Source organism: Falco punctatus (assembly GCF_963210335.1).
Source record: "Falco punctatus genome assembly, chromosome: 4".
NCBI classification, from domain to species: Eukaryota; Metazoa; Chordata; class Aves; order Falconiformes; family Falconidae; genus Falco; species Falco punctatus.
The window spans coordinates 110,777,757-110,797,509 of record NC_137583.1 but is presented as its reverse complement, the minus strand read 5'-3'; the positions used below and the strand labels follow the sequence as shown (position 1 = coordinate 110,797,509).

At 39.2% G+C, this 19,753-nt stretch overlaps 1 protein-coding gene across 11 annotated transcripts in view; it reads right to left on the bottom strand.

Annotated features, from left to right (window-relative positions):
- The window catches only part of OSBPL3 (oxysterol binding protein like 3), a 92,891-nt gene that overhangs the window by 69,795 nt on the left and 3,343 nt on the right, over positions 1–19,753 (bottom strand). For 5 of the 11 annotated variants that reach the window (XM_080382165.1, XM_080382175.1, XM_080382166.1 and 2 more), the window contains exons 2-3: positions 17,611–17,662; positions 2,622–2,747 (exon numbers count right to left, since the gene is read on the bottom strand). The gene's annotated coding sequence lies outside the window, so the exon portion shown is untranslated. Of the gene's footprint in view, positions 1–1,211; positions 1,288–2,621; positions 2,748–12,069; positions 12,118–17,610; positions 17,663–19,753 lie in introns of all 11 variants that reach the window. The other 6 variants (XM_080382170.1, XM_080382172.1, XM_080382173.1 and 3 more) reach the window with 3 other exon arrangements.

The following is a 19,753-nucleotide window of genomic DNA, read 5'->3' as shown; positions in this document are numbered from 1 at the left end:
AGTTTCCTTTGAAAGAAGTACTAAATGGCAAATGGCACATTTTAGCACAGAATTTATATCTGTACAAAGAGCTTCTCATATAAGACAGTTAGCAAAGAGCCAGCAGTCGAGCTGTCAATATTCTCAACACTTCTGTCAATATTCAGCTGACAAAGTAAAATTAAATACCTTTCGTAAGATTTACTATGTCAGTGGTCCAAGTGAGAGATGTACATAATATTTATACTGAAAAACTAAGCTAGGAAATTTAGGTTGGCAAAACTGAGACAAAATACAAACAAAGGAATACACAGGGGCTCCATGAAGTTTCTTAATAAAATTTATGATTGAGGATCACTTCCTTCATTGTTTTTTCCTACATCCAAGACAGCAGTAAAAAATTCCTCCCAAGGGTCAGTAATACATGGAAACTGCTTCTGTAAGAGCCACAGGTTCAGTTTTCAACTGTGTGAAAACACATTTAAGATAACTTTAAGGTGAATTCACTTTGAGCACCAAGTACTGGTTTTTTCCTCTTCCAAAGGCATAGAGCTATTCAGTGAAATTACACCATGTGTTAAATGTGAGATTTAATGTATCACAGAAAAAGGGTATTACAAATTATTAATGCATTCCAAGAATATATGCCAACAGGATGGTACTACATCAGTATGAAAACAAAATTATTATTGTTAAGATAAATACCAGTATTCATTGCAGCCTTCTGCTACAGCTATTGGAGGAGCAACAAAACATTCCCTTTCTATAACTGTTGAAACTCGTTAGTATTTTTACCCCTGTAGATCTACCACCCTTCCTTTCAGCAACTATCAAAACTGTCTTTCAATGGACAACATTCTTGCACTGGAAAGATTAGGATAAAGCAGTGAGGTCTTGCCCTGACTTTTTTACAGGTTTCCTGCATGACTCCACATGCAGTCATGAATATATCTGTTCCACAGGAACCCCCCTGCAAATAAAATAACCACGTTGCACACTGGGACAGGGCAGGTCTATATTAATTTCTGCCAGGTACACTGAAACTTTTTTGAAAGTCATTAGACAATCATAAAACATTGCTTTGCTACTTAAACATAAAACTTCCCAATATAAACAGCTAACTATTTTGTAATTGTATTTGATAAACTCTGCTATCTGCATAGGTAAAAGGATCCTATAGCAATAGGGCACCTCCCAGAGAGAGCCCATTGTAGCAGTAGGGCAGTACCTACCAAAACAAATAAACCAAGTATTTTCCAGTCCTTGGTCTCCTCCTCCAACTCTTTTTCAGCTGCTAATCTGTAGAAGCTGAACACACACATGGACATTACTGTGCTTTACAGCATCCACATCTAGCAAAGATTCAACCCTTGTGCCTGCTACATACTTCAGTTTTCATGACTCATCTCCAGCTTTCCAGAGGAAAGGAAGTCCTGCTGGGCAATATACAGCTAGCGATACCTTCTACATGCTCACACAGAAACTGTGAGAGATTTAGTCTAAAGGAATTTGCCAAGCTTAAAGCAGTGACTAAGCCTACACACATACAGATGTGAGTATAATGGGAAATCAGTGCAGAACAGCAGTGCTATATTCTGCTTTACAGGTAAAAGATCCACGTAGGCCCGTTAACACTAATTTCAAGACATTAGTTTATATACAATCACAGCACTGCAAGAACTGCACAATTCAGAACATCCAGCCTTTCACAACCGCAAACAAATATGTAAATTATATGCATGTAAGACTTAGATCATCACACCTGTCCTATGTGCCCCATATTATTTTAATGCCTATAGGTTACAAAGGCCAAGAATATGTTAAAAAAATGTTAAAATGTAGCACAAGCAGCTAGCCAGGAAGGTCAAGTACATTATCAATGTCCCTACCCCAAAATATAAATTATTAAGTATTCAGGATGCACTGTGAGTACTTTGACATGCTGTCAGAGAAGGTAAAACACCACAAGTGCCATAATTGGCAATATGACTTGGGACACAATTTTATTTTAATGATAAATCTCACAATTAGCGAACACTCAGGCAAAAAACATGCCCGTCAGCAACACACACGGTTTCTCAATATCACTGGTAACAATCTCAACCTTGCCAAAAGCCTATCTTTGGCTGCAGTCTGTACAGAGCATTTCAGAATGAGACACAAACCACGAAGAGCGCAATGGGTGAGAATCCTTTCCTGGTAGGTGACCAGTGGAAACCCCAAAGCCTAAGATTAAAGGGAAACCGTACAACCCAACAAATAGTTTTTCCAGTTCCCTCAAAAATAACACAGTTCTGAGGTATTTTGAACAATTACCCTTATCTCAGCAGAATACAAGGTTACATTAGCACAGCTTCAGGTTTACCTATTCAATTTCTTTGCTAGGTTCTTCAATTATTCTACACATGCAATTAAGCACAATGTATCATCCCAAAAGGGGGCTGAAGTACTGCCTCTATGCCAGCTATACTGCAGTCCTCTCCCATTCTCCATTGATGGAGTGATTCTTCATGGCAAGCAGCTTCTTACACAGCTTCTTTCATCAGCTGCCCCTCTAGGGCAAAACAGGCTCCACATAAATTTAACTTCTGCTTTCCTATAGGGAGAGCACCACATCCATGATATAAGGCAGACCAACTTACAGTAAGTGGGTAGTCTTTCAGTGCCAACTATGAAGAATCTAAATCTCCTCCTCCTTTACAGCAGTGAAAGTCTGAGCAATTCCATTAGGCAAGATGTGGCAAGCTCACAGGAGTCTTGCGCTGGATCTGAAAAACAAAAAAAAGAAAGTCAGATGAGAAATAAAACTTCCTGCTGCATTGTCCTTTCATACCTGGGAAGCACACAAAGCAAGTAAGGAGTACAACATATGAATATCTGGAAAATTTTCTACCCTGTTTTTTCACGTGTTCCACCCCAAAAAATTACTTCCCTAAAATACAGCACCTACAGCTACATCTTCCTTTCCTGAAACATACATATTAGAAGTTCAGGTTAGCAACATTCTCCTATATAACTAAGCAACTAAGTTTCAGTCTAGTAACACACTAACGGAGCAATTCATTTTTTAACAGAAATCTTTCTTGCCCCAAGGATCCAGAATTCTTCACAAGTGTGTAACTCTGCTGAGGGTGTAGGGAACCCACTCAAACAAACATCTTGTCAGTACAAAGAAAAGACACAGAATAATCCCGTACAGAAAGATGCCAGGGTTACTACTCTGACAAACTCATACCACTATTCAATTGTTGCTTTGAAGCACTAACCACGCAGTTTTAATATTTAGTCAAATGCACTTTTTCTAAAGGCAATCCAGCCTTACGGTTTTAGCAGCCTGCAGAACTTCTCTGTACAATATGAATACTACCAAACAGAAATCACATATGACAGAGTAACACAGCTTTGTGGTATTTTTGAAGAATTACCCTCGTCTCAGTAGAACATAAGGTTACATTAGCACAACTTCAGGTTTACCTATTCCATTTCCTTGCTACGTCCTTCAGTTCTTCTAGACATACAATTAAGCATTGATGTGCTTTATTTGAGCTAAAAAGGATCAATGGTTTAGTCTCTATGTTCATAGACCATATGGTTCTTCATTCCAATGATTAGATTTGAATTTCTGTTCCACCGAGTCAGGTCACATATCAGCTTGATGATAATCTCTCCAAAAGTCTGTAATCAACACCAGAGTAACCAGTGTCCGGGCACCACGTATCATTTACTGTTTATAAAAACTAGCACATCGTTAAGCTTCCTCCAGTGCTCCAAGGCTTTCCCCAGCTTTCATCAAAATCAATATGAAAAACAGAAGTCTTCCAGTTATTTGTACCCTAGATTCAAAACCAGTATCCACTGTTACAATTTATTTTTTCTTAGTTATTATTTCTATATGTTCTCAATAGACCACACAGCTTCATTTCAGTAATGAACTAAATTCTTCTGAATTTCTTGAGTTATTTACATTACTACCCTTACTGAATATTATTGTTAAAGTGTTAGCATATTTTCCAAAGAAAATAAATCTTTTTCCCCATTCTCAACTCACTGAGCTGAGTTTTAAGCAATACCTCTGTCTTCTTGTATCACTTGTCTACAAATAATAATTTCTAATTTCATGTTTACACTCAATTCCTTGCTGCTTCTATGTGTTACATTGTGAAAATGCCACTGCCCCAGCTGGTTTGAAGTCTAAACATCTGTGATTTAATTTTAGGATTAGTTTTTTTAAATGTATAAACTTGCATATTTTTAATAACCCAAATATTAAGGGCAGAAGTCTTTAAAACTAGAGTAAGAAAGAACACTTCACATGTTAACTTTGATATTTTAGATTAATCTAAGGTTCTTTCATTTGTGCTGCCTTTTAAGATTAGAGACCTAAAATAGGTATTAATACAAGAGTCTATTGACTTTTTTAGCTTGTATGAGCATGCAGAGGGCAGATGCAGCTGAAATAATAACATATTTAAGTGATGATCCAGCTTTATGATTTTATTACTCGGACTTTCCCAGATCTATGGCAGGTGTTTCTCCCAGTAACTCAAAAATTAAGCTGCTCTACACCTGAAACTTCCAACTAATCATACACCAAAAACTTCTCACGGTTAAGGCAACAACATTACCTTATGGTAAGTCTTTGAAAAAAATAAATAAAAATACCTAGGTCTGAAAAAATAGTGCCTTTAATTCTTTGTGTTGCTTGCATGTAAGAGAAATAGGAATAAAAATTAGCTGATATAGGTAACAGACAATTATGTTAGTTACCAGAAGCATATTACATATCACATTGAAATAGCAGGGACCCTAGGGGGACCCCAAAGGAAAGCAACAGATACAAGGAGGCACAACCTAAGCCGTCTCCCTCACTAGGCACATCAGGCCATCAGCAGTTCTGCACTGACCTCCAAAACATGCGATGGCCTAAATAAATAAAACACTATCCCAAAAAAGCAAGAGAAATAACTGGGCTTTTCAACACAGCCCACAAGGTCAGACCTTTGCAGCAACTCCACAGGTCAGGGGACTGGAAAGGGGAGCTGCTATTTCCACCATTTCCATCTCAAAGCCTTTATTTAGCTAAGAGTTACCCAAAACAATATCTAGAACTTTCCACTTTATTATGCAGCCCCCTGTGTAAGAGTTCAGTGTTGTCTTCACAACTGCAGAATTCATGAACTCCATGCCACCCAAGACAAACCAAATGCAGGGGCCTTAACTTTGACTGATGTTTCTTAAGGTATTTGAGAAGTCCATCAGGGAGCCGAGGCTTGGATCAGCCCCTTGGTCACCCCATATAGGCAACTGATGCCTTTATTGTTCCACAATCTTGCCACATTTTTGTACATACAGCAGATCCTCCTCCCAAAATGAAATGTTGCCCACAATTTACTGGTCAAAAAAAGTTTCCATGATCCCCACTGCTCTCCAGTGAGCTAGTCTGATCAGTGAGCATAGGGATGTACCCGTATGATATTTTGTTTCAGAGTATTTTGCGATACAGGTACACACTTTCTAAATTTATCTGGGAAATCCAGACCAGCTAAACTGCACTGTTGATTGATTTACTATTATTATTTTTTGTTCCTGTAGAATAAAGAAGTAATGCACACCTGTACAGACATACAAATGTTAGAAAAGTCTTAGAGCCTGATACTTTGGAATAGAAGAAGAAATTGAACTACAAACAATCTCACAGTGGGTGACTACAGTTCATGTGAGCATCATAGAGGGACGCTCATTTAATGCGGAGCAGAGAAAATTAGCTATTTAATACCCAAGAAAGAAAAAGAACAAATGTGCAATAATTGACCTTTTAACAACTCTACAATTCATTAAGCTGTTTTGTACTGTATGAGTCCCAAAGAAGCTACACACTTCCAAGTACTCCTGGAAATGCCTACCAGGAGCATAACAAAGACCTAATCTGGCAATAGAGTGTAATTTGGTGTAAATCTGCAGCAAGCAGAACCGGGCCCTTGAGGAGCAACCAGCCCATTTTCTCCCTTCTTAAAGTTAGCCCTTTATTTCTGCTGCAACTCTCACTAAAACCAGTAACACCACTACTAGAGAGTGGAAACAGAGTAGGAAATTAATCCAATTAATAACTAACCAGGAAAAAAAGTCAGATTTTTAGTTCACACTAATGAGTTCACTGCATGAATGTGCAGCCAGCATATAGGAGATTAAAAGAGCAAATCAGGCAGCTGTAGACAAGAGGGTAGAGCAGAACTACCCCTTTCAGAAGCTACACAGGATTAGGCTGTGTCAAAAAAAAAAAAATAAAATCAAACAACATGACAGGGAACAGTAAGAAAGTGACTTGACCAAAACAAACAAATAGATGTCTTCTAAAATTCAGAGTTTAATGAATGTGAGCAAAAGCTAAAAGTAATGCCAAGTCTGACTGAAACCAAACATTAAAATCTTATAGTTGGCATGATGGATAAGCTAGTTACAAGTGTCATTATATAGTGCTAGCTTTAATTGCTCTGAGCTAAATATAGCTCTCAGAATTTAATAGCTTCCCCCCCCTCAGCTCTTCTGTCTTTCAAGGAGGAAAAAAAAAAATCTTCCCGTTAGAAAAAGCACACAGGCACCCTCAGTTGCACATTACAACAGAGAAGCAGGAAGGAAACCATGAAGATGATTACATTAAAGTCTCCAACACTCCTTCAGAACTCCTATTTTCAAGAGGCCAATTGCTTTCCTGTCACTCTGGTTCCAGTGCCAGCAGGCAATGGAAGCACACATACCTGCACCTTTTCAAGCTAAGCCATCTTGTTGCTTTATTAGCAAACCATTCCAAATTTCACTTTTCCCCGTGTTTCCAGTAAAGATGTTGCCTTTACCAGCAATCTACCCTGGTACTGATGTGAATAAGCTTTATATAATATGGTCAAGTTTGTATTCATAAACCAGTATTCATTTTAATGCATAAATGAGCCTGTAATTGTATAGCCACAAAGGGGTTAAAATGTCTGAAAGATCATATAGACTGTTCTGGCAAGAAAGTTGCAAATCTCTGCAAGGCGAGCTGTCCTCCTTACCTGCAAAGCAAGCTGTCCTACCAAGGAGATAACGGGACAGCTGGATGTCCTTGAGTAAAATTATGAGGGGTATTGTAAAAACCCTGGGAAAGATTTCTACAAGTCTGCCAACTCATCACTTTTGAGACCTAAGGTGAAAAGCACACCATGAGGAAGACCTACGGCTTTCCTCCCATAGACCACTGCCCACATTCTAAAGACCCCGGCCCACAATTTTTGGAAGAATCTGCGCAAGCGTAAAAGACTGATAAGCTAATTAGCATACGAAGCGAGGGTAGGCGGGTTCAGGTAATGAATATGTATAGGCGTTAACTGAATATTCATTGTTTCATTATATAAATAGAAGGTAATCTGCCCCTCCGGGTGTGTATGATTGGTGGAAGGATCCCCGTACACCCGGCGCCGCCAATAAAGAATATTTAGTCGCTAAAATCTGGTTTTGGACCTCTGAATCAGTACCCACACACCCCTTCCTGTGCCACCTAGCCAGGCACCACTGAGAAGGAAGAGGAGGAGCACATCTCCTGAACACGCACACAGCTTGACCCTTCCCTGCAGCTGCTGTATTGGCATGAGGTACAACACAAGGGGGTCCAAAATCTGCTATGGCAGCAGACTGCAGCACCCCCATAAAGGCATGAAACAAGTTCTCTCTTCTGCCTTCTCATACCACATATGGATTTCAAAAGATTTAAGGAAGAGTTCTGCATAGCAGGCTTTGATTTCCTTTTCTCAGCTGGTAATGGGTTTCAGGCAGAAAGTTCGGCTGACAGCTAGAGACGTGTCCTACAGATTCAGCATTCCTGTTCATCTTCATTTCAGAGGTCGCTATGTAATGGAAGTGTCCACCATATTTCTACAATTCAGGGAGTTAAATTTAAAAAGTCACTGCTGCAATGACAAGTCTGCCCACCTTCTCTCAGGCCATAACTGCAAACTCCCTTCCCTCCTCCCCAAACCATCACCCAGCTTGTACCCTCTACCTACTTTCTCTCTGTTTTCATCCATCTTCTTCTTTACTGAGCCAAACTCTTAATTTTTCACAGTTCTGGTATTCTTCATCCTCGTCTTTGGTGAGTGGGGAAAAGAAGAACAATGCTACTTACGGAAAAGAAAGTATCAGACCATACGAATTACCGAATGTCACATTACAGCTCAGACGCCAGGTTTGCCTGTGTTAGAGCTGCACATGCACTGTAGGAGCAGCAGCTGGAGGTCTGTCTGCCAGGAAGAACCTACTACACTGAATATGGCCAAAGGTAGTGTGCCACAGTTTTTTCTGTCCTCTGACCAATGACTTCTGAGGTGCAAACCAGGCTGGATTGAACAGGTTAAAGGAACTATGTCTATTTGTTGCTTAAGAGAGATTTTAAAGCAAGCCTCTTGACATGCAGTGTTCTGCAGTGGGTCATCCATGTTCCACTGCTAGCTGAGCTGCTGCAGAACAAAAAGGCTCCCTACTGTCGGTGCAGGTGTAGACAGGCTTTATTCACTCACTTCTGATAAAGTGCAAAATTATGACACTCACTGCCATTAAGACTCTTTCTTCTGAATTAACAGACCAAAGCGTGGATGAATAGCATCAAAAATAGGGATGAATACTGCAGGCACTTTGTATACTAGTTGTGTCACTCTTACAGAAAGCATTTTTATTTTAAAACCCTGCCAGATCACAACAGCCTATGTAGTGCAGATGAATGTTAAAAAAAAAACAAACCAAAACAAAAAGCCCACACACACAACACGATGCATCTACCATAGATAAATATACTCTTAATGCTACGTGTTAACTTGTGAATGAGAGCTGAGCGACCTAGAACTCCACAGGGCTCTTCCTAGCTGGGCTATTCCACCTCAGGCAGTGGCAACCAGATGCAGGCAGGGCAGCCTGCCGGGTATGGCTGCACAAGCGTCGAGCACCAAACCACCTCTCACCCTCTCCCCACATTTAAAACCATCATGTCAGGTACAGTGAGTAGAGATATACCACATCCTGCCTTTTAAGAAAGCAGTAGAAAAACCTGCACAAGTGGAAGGATAGAAGAACAGGGAAGATGAGCCAAAGCAACCACGGTGTTAGTCTGGGAAAATAAGCATGCAGTGATGGTACCATTACTGACTGTCCACTAAATCTGGATCTGGGGATTAGCAGGAGAGAAGACCAGAAAAAAAAAAGTTATTTGTTTTCTTGCCGCCAGTAATACTGGAGAGATTTTATGCTTCTCTCTGAAATTAGAACACCTACATAAGCATAACCCCTTCTTTTCCTCAGTCACATCTACACAGAGAAACCACACACACCAAAAAGCATCATCAGCTTCAGGTCAAAGACAGTTGAGGCCTAAACATTCACAAAACTTTCATGGAAGCATTACTTAAAAAGCAATTATGTTAAAACAAGATCCATCAGAGTAAATACGTATCATCCTCCAGAATAAATACATGCCATCCTGCAGAAGCTGCAACCTATTCACAGTAAGTTTATTCTGTGAATGTTTCCTGCAGAAAAAAACAAATAGATGTGGATAATTATGAGGTCTACAAATTCCAGAATTATTTATTTACCAGATTCTTTTCTCTACATCTGGTGGCCTGCAAAATTGCCTTAGCTGTAGCAACGAGTGCTGGAAAAACTCTGGCAACAATTACTACTGTATCTGTAATTTTATGGGGAAAGAAAATTGCCTATAAATATTTTAAGTTTTAAAAAAAAAATCATACATTCACTCATATTAAAAAATCTCAAGTTGCATCTATTTATAAAGTATATAAAGTCACATTTAAGTGAATGCTTTCACAATCATATCAAGTGATTTGCATATATCAGCCTTCCTCCTTGCACTTCATGTATTTCCCTGCTGATCTGAAGTTACACACTTTCTGGGTGTTTAAGGTTACTTAAGCTACCATCAAAGAACAGAGGTGGCAGGGGCAGAATGTGGAGATTAGTTATATAGCAGGGTTTCAAACAATTGATCCAGTTGTACCTCAAGGGATTTGATGAAGAGGTATTAATGTAAGGGGGGAGAGAGAGAGAGAGATATGGGTGAAACACTATTCGGAGTCACCCATCAGGGCTCTTCTGCTGATGGACTCTTATTCATGAGACAAGGACACTGACATTCTAGGACAAGGTGACACACCCAAGAAGGGATTTACAGATGAAAGTGAGAAGTGAAAGTTGTTTGGCACCCACATAGTTTCCACACCTAACCTCACTGCACTAGCAAAGGAAAATGAGGATGTAGCTGAGAAGGACTTTTATCTCAGATTGTCTGATAAAAGACTAGGGTCCTTGATAAAGAACAGGGGTCAGGCAGACAAATAGCCTGTCCTGGTAAACAGCATGACCAGATAAAAGACTTTGAAGTAGCTATGTACTAAAAAAAAAAAAAAAAAAAAAAAAAAAAAAAAAAAAAAAAAGACAACTATACTACAAAACTGATGAACTTGAATTAAATACAATTTCAGAGGGACAGCAGAGTCTTAGTAGCTAAACACATTGAACTGTATACTCTACTCCGAAAAGCCAGTAGAGGCAGGGGCAGTACACTTCTACACCTGTTAAGACTGTGATAGATTTAAAAAAAAAAAACACAACGCACCAACACATGCATCACTGCAAAAGAACAAACAGAATGCAACTGGGTCCAAAAAAAAAAAAAAAAGCCTTACTCAGAGTGCTGAGACTGTAGCAGAATACAAGAAACCAGCCTTTAGCAGAGATTTTATTTTATTAGAATGAAAAACATCACAGTGAATCAGGCATTGCAGGAGATTAACTGACTCAAATGAGTAATAAGCAAAAGGAACTAGTTTAAGTAATCAGGTAGACTGAGGAATTCAGACTCTCTAAATTGAAAATGCTGAGCTGCTGCTTCATTAGATGTGCAGAAATTAATCTGGAAATGCCTCATGGAATGCAGTGTGCAGTACACAACTTGCAAGATGAAAAAGCCCTAACTAGATAAATGGCTTCCCCACACCTCCCCAAAAGGCAAGGAAGGAGTTGACAGGAGAAGCTGCACCTCGTATGTTGAAGTATAGGAATAAAGTTAAAACTTTAAAAAAATTTTATTTAAAATATACTAAAACCAAAGTTCTTCAACAACACATCGAAGCTAAGTGAAGAAGTAACCGGCAGTGAAAATTTCTTAGTAAGGAAACAAAGACAGGATACCTGCTATGAAACAGGCCCGGAAACTATCACAACCAGCATGAAATCAAGACTAACAACTTCTTGAGCACGACTTGAGGAAAGCAGATGATACTGCTACAGATTTCTGCAAGAAAAGGCAGATTGAATTGTACATATAGCTGCAAATAAAACTTTCATGCATTCTTAAGTTATTGTGCCTACTTCACCTCCAGCCAATATAAACATTTAAAAAATATAATCTGTACTTTTGAAGCAGACAAAAAAGCAGCGGGAGGTATACTCTGATGGCAGGAGAGCAAACAGAATACCTGTCTTTAGAGTGGAAGCGAGGGGAGAAAGGGAAATCAGCAACAAGCAAGATTTCAGATTAAGGCAAATAGTCAGAAGGAAATACCAAAGTCAATGCTAGCAGATTAACTTTGTACAAAAAAAAAAAAAAAAAAAAAAAGAGACCAGGAAAATCTGTAGATCTCATCTGGACCTGACAACAGCTGCATAAAAATTTAATAAAGCTGGCAATGATCTTAGTAGAAGAATAGCAAAGTTGCTAACCAACTGGCCACAGAAATCAATTGAAAAAAAAAAGTCAGGCTGGACACAGATCACTAGAAGAGGTTGCCAAGAATTATCTTGGGGCTAGCTTTATTTAACAGTTTTACTAGCAGCAAAACAACCTAGATGTCTAATAAAAATTACTGCTGACAAAAAGCACAGAGGAACCTCCATTGCACCAAACAACTAGACCAGCAGGTGAGAGGAACCACATGAATGAAAGTGGTGACAGGGAATGCAGTTCATCAGTCCTGGAGGCAAGGTCAGGACCCAAGTAAGACAAGCAGTTCTGCTATGACAGCTGGAAGTAACAGAGGGGAAGGTACTCACATGCATGAGCTGATTACACATTCACTCCATCACCAATTTGATGAAGGTCTGAAAAAAGAAAAAAGCTATCCTTGACATGAAGTAAGGCATTTCCTAAGAGACATATAGGGAAGCATTAAAAAAAAGTCATTGTGCAAGGCACTGCCTGCATCTAATGTGGTCAGGAAACAACGAATAGCACAAAGGACACACGTGAGATCAATGCAATATTAAGCAAGGAAGATTGACAGCAGAATGTTGTCCTAAAGTGAATACCATGAGCATACCTAGTCAGCCACATCACAAGATTCTCTGTATTTCTTGCAGTCTAAACACAAGTCTCCCAGGTTGATGGGGGAAAGGGGGAGCCTCCCCAACATGAACAGAGCAAACAGTTCACCAGTTTACACAGACTCAGAGGGAACGCAGATGCCTTTATAAACACCGAGAGAAAATATCAATTTTAGCCAGGTGTGCAAACTGGTCGTTGATACATTTAGACACAATCCTGGAATAAAGTTTTAGTCAAAGCAGGGAAGTTTTGAAATAATTTGTTAGTGGGATACTAGGGGACCAAGTTCTGACTATCTTAAGGTTATGACTGGTCACCTTACAAAAGGGAATATACAAATGTATTGACCGCAGCAGATATTAAACGTGAGTATTCAGGACCTCTCTTCCAGACTGTGGTATGTCAGTATACCCACTTTCAGCAAGGAAGTCTTTATATACTATTTATCATCTTTACTGTACTGATTTAACCTGGGCTGCAAACCAACTGTGCCTTAATACTCTAAAGTTTCCATTAATAGGAAGAAATTACTTAGGTTTTACTCACTTATATGGATTTCTTTTGCAAACAAAGGTTTGGTTTTAAAGCACTACTAATTTCAAAAAGTGCCAGATGAAGAAAACTCTGATTTTTAGAACATACATTTGGGCTGCCAGACATATGTAGCTTCTACCACATCAGTTTTGACATTGAAATTTGTTGATATTTCATCCTTAGTTCGATGTCAGTACTTTGCACGTCCATGCCTTTCCAAAGACAGTAAATGCAGCTTCCACAATTCTGGGACTCAGATACACAGAAACAAGCGTTTCAGAATCTCAGTGCAGGGAGGAATCAAGGAATCAGAACAGTTTTCTTCAATTCTTCCCTTCAACAAAGCCAATCCAAGCACAAGTCTAGCTAATCTATGCCTTGTGATTTTCATTCGCACTCCTCCTACATGCCACTGAAACATTTTTGCATGCAAATGTTTCAGTGGCATTCACGGACTGAGTAAAACAATTTCGTAAGATGACTCCCCTGTATTTACTCAGAACACCCCCATGATTTTCAAGGGCCAACAAGAACCATGAGGAAATAAAAAAAGCAGTATGGTCAACCAGAATAAGAATTGAGAAAGTTACATACACTAATACTTAAAAATCCATCCCTGCTTCCCTTACCAAACATCACTCTCTCAGCTGTAAGTGCATTAGGCTAGGCTAATTTAGAAGATAGGATTTTATTGATAATGTACACAATTGTATTGATAATGTACCTGCTCTCTTCTTAAGTCACCCATCACAAAGTGGATGGAGTGGCAATGCACTTGCAGACTGTGAGCAGTCTTAATGATATTAAGAATGAAAATCCCTCAAAAATTCAAATTCTGCAAGATGTGTGTGCTGGGAGACAGGCCAAAGTGAGAAAGGCATTGCATCTTCCTAATAGTCAAGATAGAAACTTTTTTTTGTTTTTACTTTAGAACATAAAATTCACCAAACAGCAAGCAAAGATGATCCTTGTTGCAGAAGGGCTCTACAAACTGAACTACTATTAAACAGTTTAAATTTGAGAAAACCCAAAGCGAACAACTCTCATCCTGCACTGAATAGAGGGTGCGTTTATGCTAACCATGCATTCTAATCATATTAATGTAAATAATGCAAGCTCATTTGCCAAAAAACATTTAGTAGTTCAATGTGAACTGTCATTATGTCTGGATTATCACGACTGAAACTGCATTCACAGTCAGAAAAACATGGATGTTTTCAAATGCTGAGCCATGCCTCACAAACCAAGATTTCCAAGCCCCTCCAAGTAGGAAGCAGTCACAACCACAGACAAGCCCCACAAGTGTCTCACAAAGTGAGGACACTCAGTCACTTGTTGACACTAAAATACCACCGCTGCTCTATCACTGAATTACTATGAAATTAAGGAAGCCATTTGTTTAAAAATAGAGATGGCTGACAATACAGCTAGAAATCAATTGGAAGTTGCATCTTCCCTGCTCAGGTTATCAAACTAACCAACTAGGACCAAAAGCAGATTATTAAAGCCTGCCTGATGAAAACAGTGACCTCGTATGTATTTAAAAATACTCAGTTGGGTCCCATTACTTGAAATTTGATATTTTAAAATGTAAAACTATGACTAGTAAGGGATCTTTGGTACACCAGCAATTGCATGCATATGACATGGAAAAAGAAATTGACCTCGTATACTTAAGTGCTCCTGCAATAAAGGAAAAAAAATATTAACAAGTCACCCTTATCAAATACTCCATTTTGTGAAAGCAGTACAGTATATTTTTTTTTCTTAAAAAAAAGAACATAAACAAACAAACAATAAGTCTCATCTGCCAAAGTGACATCCTGGCAACAGCTCTGCTTTTGATTTTCAAGTGGAAGCATCAATCCTGCTGAACTTCAAAGAGTACAGTACAATATAGTATTACACATAGAAAAATAAGCTGCAAAATGAAGCGTGTGTGCGCTCACGTGTGTAGAGAGAAGCCTATGATTCAGCTAGCCTGTGGAAAATTCTAACATTTTTTCTCTGAATCTGAAATGAAGTTCCGTATTTACTCAGTGAATTGAATGAAACAGCATTATTTCAGCAGTGCATTTTTATTTTAAGAAATAGGATGTTAAAAAGCTTGTTTCAACAAAAACTGGACATCAGCTAAAAGGCAGGAACTTTATTTATTCACTATAGCAGTTCCCTACCTCAATAAGTTCTCTTTCCTCAACAGTCTGAGATTCTCTGAACAATGGGAGACATTCAGTGAGCCTTAGTTTTATACAGTTTATAAGGTTATCATAATATTGAGTGTTTCTGTGTTCAGTGCCTTGTAGATGAGATAGGTGGATCTGAAGGACAGCAACAAATCTGCAAATGAACTCAGTGATAGCACTTTTTTTTTTTTTTTCTCAAAACAACAGGAAAGAATGAATGGGTTTATACTTCCTGAATTTCAGCAGCTGCAGCAGTAGTGTAAGAGCTCTGAATTGCTACTTCCTAGCTAGGTCAGTCAGTAAAAAAAAAAAAAAAAAAAATTACCAGTACCATTCAGTTAAGGAAGACAAGAATCAGTCACAATACTTTGGCCCAATATTTTGCTCAACACCCAAACTTTAGACTTCATTTCCCTTTAGATCTGTGTTTTGGATAGAAGATTAAGAACAACATGACAAAACAGGTAGCTCAGGACTCCAGATCTAGCCGGGTGTTCACTCAGCCTAGCAGCAGTACAGACACCACAGTGGTAGGCAAATGAGGGCCCATGATACGTCTTAGTCCATCACTTTATTCAGTGAATAAGTATTTGTTGATGCTTGTAAGGGTATACCTAACTGAATTCACTTCTTAGACAGTAGCTTTCTTGCCAAGACATGACAAAGCCCTGTAGACCAACACCTAAGTTCTTTTCCTTCCACTGTTCGACCTTAATCAGAAAATCAACAAGAAATATCAACTCTTTTTTCCCCAACATGGTTGTTACTAGAGTTCAGCAACAGGACTAGATTTAGCCTAGATTCTCCTCTTTTCACATACAAATTGCTTGTTATCTGACCTCAGTATCGACAAATTATCAAACCCCATTAATTCAAGTTCTCTTCTATTTCTACAAGTCAAATCCTGTCAGACACCACCAGTCTTCCATAAGAAGGCTATTCCAACAATGGTTGCACCCTCCTGTATGAAAGATAACCTGTAGCCCAACCACAAAGTTGCTTATTGACTCAGTTAAGGCCCAGGCAAAATGGGGAAACACCACCAGGACTCCGACTAGCTTTTCCAAAATTTCTAGATCTAACAGAGTTTGAAGAGCACTACACTAAACTTCAAAATACACTAGTAGAATTATCACAAAATGGTTGAGGTCGGAGGGTTTCTCTGGAGGTCATCTGGTCCATCCACCCTGCTCAAGCAGGGCCACCTGAAGCCAGTTGTCCAGGACCACATCCAGACAGCTTTTGAGTATCTTCAAGGAGGGAGACTCCACAACATCTCCAGGCAACCTGTGCCAATGTTCAATTACACAGGAAAAAAACAAAACAACTTCCTGATGTTTAGAGGGAACCTCCTGTGTTTCTGCCTCTAGCCCTGTCCTGATACATATCTTTAATGAGTGACAAAACCATTATTAGAATGTTATCTTTTAAGGAAACTAAACATGGCTGTTCTGAGTAATTTAACTAACCCTAATTAAGAGTAACAGCAAGTAAGATGCAGTTCTGAGAAGTTTCCAGGACATGAGAGCACCAAGGTGGACCACAGAGCCTTATTAATCACCCTCGCTTACAAGGAAAAAAAAAAGCACATTAGGGAGAAATCTTATATTCAGGCATAGTCTTAAAAACAGCTTTTGCTTATTATTTTTTGTTTCTTTGTTCCATAATCACTTATTTAAAAAGCAAAGACCTACAAAGATCTTTTAGCAATAATACCAGCTCCAAATAGCCCAATGTATGCCAGGTGGCCTGCTTCTTTTGAGGCAGGGAAACCATTGCTAAAAAAATGGACAAGCAAGTTCTTAGAACATCCAATTGCAGGGGCAGGTGTGGGTGTGTGGGTGGCAGCAAACCCTACACAGTTACCAAATTGTAGAAAGGTATCTACAGCAAGTACCAGCCTGCCTGCCTTTAGCAATCAGCAAGGCATCAGGGAGTGAACTTGAGAAAGCCACCACAAACCCCTACCACAGTCATCTTAAACTAGCAGAAATGCAGTAGCCCACATCCTTTGGAGCTAGCTTCACCAGCTCCCCAGTACGCAGACGGTAGTCACTAGCATGTCTTCAGGATTCCCATTGCTGCTGATGATTTACACTTCATTATTTTGAAGTGCTCAAGCACTACCACAGAAGATTAAAAGACACTTGCTGTTTCCTTTTTTTTTTTTTTTTTTTTTTTTTTAAGGTATACGAGACGGTCAGTGACTGAATCACATTCATAGTGAAACTTTCTCTCTCCTCCACTCCTACATTGTAAATTACACTTAAATTCACAGTTTATGCTGTCAAAGTTTTGTCTAGGGGATCTCAGCACTCCTATTTGTCACAAGCAGGGGATATAGAAAGAAATCATAGTATCATTCACTCTCCTTCAGAATACAGTATTTTATAATACTATTATACAAGCTTCTAGCAACACAGTTGCAGCCAGCATAGTCACAGGTGCCAGTATGAGCCAAACGAGTTCTGCATTGTGTTCAGGGGAGACGCTGCTATTATGCCTTGCAGCCTGAGGCAGCAGCAGAACTCTTTTGACAATAAAACTTACCAAGACTGGTTTCAAAGCCATCTGTTGCCACCGCAGACAGGGCAGTAAAGTTCTGTTAAAATAAGAATTGTACATTTTACTTGGGGAAATAAGAGTATGAAGAAACTCTCGCTATCCTTCCTCAAGGCTATTTTTCCAGACACACTGACAAGGCAATTATCTTGGAGAAGGAGGAGACACTGCAACAAAATCTTTTTAATATGAGTGGTTGGTGAGATGAAAGTAAGTAGTGCCAGAGACCTATATCCTACTCTGCTCATACAAAAACTTGAAGAGCAGAACTTAACCTTCTGTAACAAGCAGAATTAACAGTGACACAGATGGGCTCGTGGACTGAGAAGAATAAAGTCTCCTGCACACACGGTTCTGTTGATGATTGACAAGCTGTTCAGAAATCGTCTCCTATGGTTTTGGTTACTCTTTAGGCAGAAAGTAGTAAACATGTAAAGCAAATTGAGTATACCCACACAGTTGTTCTTTACCGGAACCGTTAAGACCAGGAGATTCATTTTCACCAGCAATTATATGAAAATGAAACAGAATCAGAAGAGTAACAATGCATATACTGCAACTAGGAAAAGCCTCCAAATCACAAGAAAAAGTGGCGTAAGTCAGATCAGAGAGAGGTGACCTAGAAGTGACCTAAGTGATTGCCACAACGGATAAAGTTATGACACTTGTGATAATAGACTCTTCACAGTATCATCATGAGCACTGTAATAACAGAATTAGCAGAAATTAAGATGAGGGAAGAGTACAATTACATTCAGCCAGGGAAACATTTCAGGCTTCTACTCTAAAAACATTAATCAGAGAATACACCGAACGGCCAGAAAGCCCGATGCTTCCATTTTTTCTAATGGCAACAAAAATCATTATTGATATCCAACAAGTATCATTGCAGTAAACACAGCATAGTTATAAACTCTGGTACCAACAAGGTTTAGTTTCTTACCTTTACTATTTTGTATTGTTACCACTTTCATTCTAAGAACAGCAGTCAAATACAAGTGCTGCATGACAACTGCAGCACCACATACTACCATGTTTTTGCTGTGAGTTTTTTCAGGTTTCAGCTCAACCAACATGCAGGCAGAATCTGAAGCTATCACTTAAAAAGTTGCTGTTATGGAAAGATGAATCAAAAGAAAAGTTTCCTTAATTCCCAATTCATACATTACATTGAAAGGTAGAAGAAAGGAAGATTTGTTTGCACATCCATGTTAACATAAGTGCCAAAGAAAATGCCCAGAAGGAAATAACTCTGTTGACATTGTAGCAGCTGTGTTTGCCAACCTAAATGTGATTCAGCCATCAAAACCCCGCAACTTAGACTAAAGAGGGAATCTTCAGTTCAAGTACTTGAAATTTAAGAGCCGGACTTGAAAGTGAGAAATCTAGAAACACAGATACATACACACCTCTTGGTTAGACAAGGAGTGAAGAGCTTGGGTAATATGCTATTCAATGACTTCAAAGGAAGGATTTTTCAAGTTGTTTAAACTGTGAAAAAAATTTAGAAGTGATGCACAGATGCACATAGGGAACCACACCTACAGCCTTCTTTCTATAACTTCTAGAATTTCAGATGCTATTAGGCAGCCACTATTTTTATGTCAGGCTGTCTTTACAGCCAGATACACAATTAGTAAATTTGGAGATCTAAGAGCTAGAAACTCATAACAATTCTCAATGCACTACTTCAGCTTAGGGCTTAGAAGTCAGTGAAAGTCACTTCTCACTCTTATTCCTCCCTCCTGTTGTACATAACAGGGATTCCTGTCAAGTCATGCTTATCAGTACTTATTTTCCACAGGAAAAGATTCAAGAGTCATGCCTAGAATAGCCTTCATCCGAAGATTGTGAATCAATAGCAAAGAGGCATTGCAAAAATTGCCCAGCACCTGCCACATTGAAAGCGGCTCAACTCTATTTCTTTACTTTCATGGTTAGCATCACGGAGCACCCAGACACCAAAATAGGATTAAGTGCTGCTGTGCTTAGCACTACGCGCTAACACGTGGCTCCCATCCTAAGGAGCTTGCGCTGGGTCAGCCCCGTCCTGGCACCCCGGGCAGGCAGGGCAGTAGAGGCCGAGCTGCACCGGGCTGAATGACCAAATGCGTTTCTTGGTCTCAGCGAG